Here is a 4,486-nt window from a genome sequence, read left to right as displayed (position 1 = left end):
TACATTAGGCTGAGAAAGTGAGACTTAAAATGCTGTTTTCTGTGTAATTGCAGACACAAAATGACTTGAAGCCACATTGGCCATGTAGTGTATTCCCATTTGCTGATGTAGAAATTGTTCGTAAACACTTAGTTATAAGCCGTGGCACTGTAATGCAGTTTTATGCTGTATTTGAGCTTCTCTCGCTGAGATAAGGCTGTGTTTGAAACATTGTGTTTACTGTGAAATTGTCCACACAAAGTGACTTGAAACCACTTTGTACATGTAGTTTATCCCATTTGCCATAGTACTGATGAAGAAATTTGTTCGTAAACACTTAGTATAAGCCGTGGCACTGTAAAGCAGTTTTATGCTGTTTTGGAGCTTCTCTCGCTGAGATAAGGCTGTTTTTGAAACATTGTGTTTCCTGTGAAATTGTCCACACAAAGTGACTTGAAACCACTTTGTCCATGTTGTTTATCCCATTTGCCATAGTAGTGATGAAGAAATTTGTTCGTAAACACTTAGTTTAAGCCGTAAAGCAGTTTTATGCTGTTTTTGAGCTTCTCTCGCTGAGATAAGGCTGTTTTTGAAACATTGTGTTTCCTGTGAAATTGTCCACACAAAGTGACTTGAAACCACTTTGCCCATGTAGTGTATCCCATTTGCCAAAGTTCTGAGTATGAAACTTGTTTGTAAACACTTAGTTTAAGCCTTTGCGTTGTGATGCAGTTTTACATTAGGATGAGAAAGTGAGTCTTGAAATGCTGTTTTTTGCAGACACAAAGTGAAGCCACATTGGCCATGTAGTGTATCCCATTTGCTGATGAAGAAATTTGTTCGTAAACACTTAGTTTAAGCCGTGGCACTGTAAAGCTGTTTTATGCTGTTTTTCAGCTTCTCTCGCTGAGATAAGGCTGTTTTTGAAACATTGTGTTTCCTGTGAAATTGCCCACACAAAGTGACTTGAAACTACTTTGTCCATGTTGTTTATCCCATTTGCCATAGTAGTGATGAAGAAATTTGTTCGTAAACACTTAGTTTAAGCCGTAAAGCAGTTTTATGCTGTTTTTGAGCTTCACTCGCTGAGATAAGGCTGTTTTTGAAACATTGTGTTTCCTGTGAAATTGCCCACACAAAGTGACTTGAAACCACTTTGCCCATGTAGTGTATCCCATTTGCCAAAGTTCTGAGTATGAAACTTAATTGTAAACACTTAGTTTAAGCCGTGGCGCTGTGATGCAGTTTTACATTAGGATGAGAAAGTGAGTCTTGAAATGCTGTTTTCTGTGTAATTGCAGACACAAAGTGAAGCCACATTGGCCATGTAGTGTATCCCATTTGCTGATGAAGAAATTTGTTCGTAAACACTTAGTTTAAGCCATGGCACTGTAAAGCAGTTTTATGCTGTTTTTGAGCTTCTCTCGCTGAGATAAGGCTGTTTTTGAAACATTGTGTTTCCTGTTAAATTGTCCACACAAAGTGACTTGAAACCACTTTGTCCATGTTGTTTATCCCATTTGCCATAGTAGTGATGAAGAAATTTGTTCGTAAACACTTAGTTTTAGCCGTAAAGCAGTTTTATGCTGTTTTTGAGCTTCTCTCGCTGAGATAAGGCTGTTTTTGAAACATTGTGTTTCCTGTGAAATTGTCCACACAAAGTGACTTGAAACCACTTTGCCCATGTAGTGTATCCCATTTGCCAAAGTTCTGAGTATGAAATTTGTTTGTAAACACTTAGTTTAAGCTTTGGCGCTGTGATGCAGTTTTACATTAGGATGAGAAAGTGAGTCTTGACATGCTGTTTTTTGCAGACACAAAGTGAAGCCACATTGGCCATGTAGTGTATCCCATTTGCTGATGAAGAAATTTGTTCGTAAACACTTAGTTTAAGCCGTGGCACTGTAAAGCAGTTTTATGCTGTTTTTGAGCTTCTCTCGCTGAGATAAGGCTGTTTTTGAAACATTGTGTTTCCTGTGAAATTGCCCACACAAAGTGACTTGAAACCACTTTGTCCATGTTGTTTATCCCATTTGCCATAGTAGTGATGAAGAAATTTGTTCGTAAACACTTAGTTTAAGCCGTAAAGCAGTTTTATGCTGTTTTTGAGCTTCTCTCGCTGAGATAAGGCTGTTTTTGAAACATTGTGTTTCCTGTGAAATTGTCCACACAAAGTGACTTGAAACCACTTTGCCCATGTAGTGTATCCCATTTGCCAAAGTTCTGAGTATGAAACTTGATTGTAAACACTTAGTTTAAGCCGTGGCGCTGTGATGCAGTTTTTTACATTAGGATGAGAAAGTGAGTCTTGAAATGCTGTTTTCTGTGTAATTGAAGACACAAAGTGAAGCCACATTGGCCATGTAGTGTATCCCATTTGCTGATGAAGAAATTTGTTCGTAAACACTTAGTTTAAGCCGTGGCACTGTAAAGCAGTTTTATGCTGTTTTTGAGCTTCTCTCGCTGAGATAAGGCTGTTTTTGAAACATTGTGTTTCCTGTTAAATTGTCCACACAAAGTGACTTGAAACCACTTTGTCCATGTTGTTTATCCCATTTGCCATAGTACTGATGAAGAAATTTGTTCGTAAACACTTAGTTTAAGCCGTGGCACTGTAATGCAGTTTTATGCTGTTTTTGAGCTTCTCTCGCTGAGATAAGGCTGTTTTTGAAACATTGTGTTTACTGTGAAATTGTCCACACAAAGTGACTTGAAACTGCTTTGCCCATGTAGTGTATCCCATTTGCCTAAGTTCTGAGTATGAAACTTGTTTGTAAACACTTAGTTTAAGCCGTGGAGCTGTGATGCAGTTTTACATTAGGCTGAGAAAGTGAGACTTAAAATGCTGTTTTCTGTGTAATTGCAGACACAAAGTGACTTGAAGCCACATTGGCCATGTAGTGTATCCCATTTGCTGATGAAGAAATTGTTCGTAAACACTTAGTTTAAGCCGTGGCACTGTAATGCAGTTTTATGCTGTATTTGAGCTTCTCTCGCTGAGATAAGGCTGTTTTTGAAACATTGTGTTTACTGTGAAATTGTCCACACAAAGTGACTTGAAACCGCTTTGCCCATGTAGTGTATCCCATTTGCCTAAGTTCTGAGTATGAAACTTGTTTGTAAACACTTAGTTTAAGCCGTGGCGTTGTGATGCAGTTTTACATTAGGCTGAGAAAGTGAGACTTAAAATGATGTTTTCTTTGTAATTGCAAATACAAAGTGAAGCCACATTGGCCATGTAATGTATCCCATTTGCTGATGAAGAAATTGTTCGTAAACACTTAGTTTAAGCCGTGGCACTGTAATGCAGTTTTATGCTGTATTTGAACTTCTCTCGCTGAGATAAGGCTGTTTTTGAAACATTGTGTTTACTGTGAAATTGTCCACACAAAGTGACTTGAAACGACTTTGTCCATGTAGGTTATCCCATTTGCCATAGTACTGATGAAGAAATTTGTTCGTAAACACTTAGTTTAAGCCGTGGCACTGTAATGCAGTTTTATGCTGTTTTTGAGCTTCTCTCGCTGAGATAAGGCTGTTTTTGAAACATTGTGTTTACTGTGAAATTGTCCACACAAAGTGACTTGAAACTGCTTTGCCCATGTAGTGTATCCCATTTGCCTAAGTTCTGAGTATGAAACTTGTTTGTAAACACTTAGTTTAAGCCGTGGCTCTGTGATGCAGTTTTACATTAGGCTGAGAAAGTGAGACTTAAAATGCTGTTTTCTTTGTAATTGCAGATACAAAGTGAAGCCACATTGGCCATGTAGTGTATCCCATTTGCTGATGAAGAAATTGTTCGTAAACACATGGTTTAAGCCGTGGCACTGTAATGTAGTTTTATGCTGTATTTGAGCTTCTCTCGCTGAGATAAGGCTGTTTTTGAAACATTGTGTTTACTGTGAAATTGTCCACACAAAGTGACTTGAAACCACTTTGCCCATGTAGTGTATCCCATTTGCCAAAGTTCTGAGTATGAAACTTGATTGTAAACACTTAGTTTAAGCCGTGGCGCTGTGATGCAGTTTTTTACATTAGGATGAGAAAGTGAGTCTTGAAATGCTGTTTTCTGTGTAATTGAAGACACAAAGTGAAGCCACATTGGCCATGTAGTGTATCCCATTTGCTGATGAAGAAATTTGTTCGTAAACACTTAGTTTAAGCCGTGGCACTGTAAAGCAGTTTTATGCTGTTTTTGAGCTTCTCTCGCTGAGATAAGGCTGTTTTTGAAACATTGTGTTTCCTGTGAAATTGTCCACACAAAGTGACTTGAAACCACTTTGTCCATGTTGTTTATCCCATTTGCCATAGTACTGATGAAGAAATTTGTTCGTAAACACTTAGTTTAAGCCGTGGCACTGTAATGCAGTTTTATGCTGTTTTTGAGCTTCTCTCGCTGAGATAAGGCTGTTTTTGAAACATTGTGTTTACTGTGAAATTGTCCACACAAAGTGACTTGAAACTGCTTTGCCCATGTAGTGTATCCCATTTGCCTAAGTTCTGAGTA

This window comes from Embiotoca jacksoni, unplaced genomic scaffold (genome assembly GCF_022577435.1).
Source record: "Embiotoca jacksoni isolate LCO1_2020_lvr unplaced genomic scaffold, fEmbJac1.0.p SCAF_17, whole genome shotgun sequence".
In the NCBI taxonomy this organism is placed as follows: Eukaryota; Metazoa; Chordata; class Actinopteri; family Embiotocidae; genus Embiotoca; species Embiotoca jacksoni.
The sequence above is the reverse complement of the archived record's forward strand: the minus strand, read 5'-3'. Positions refer to the sequence as shown.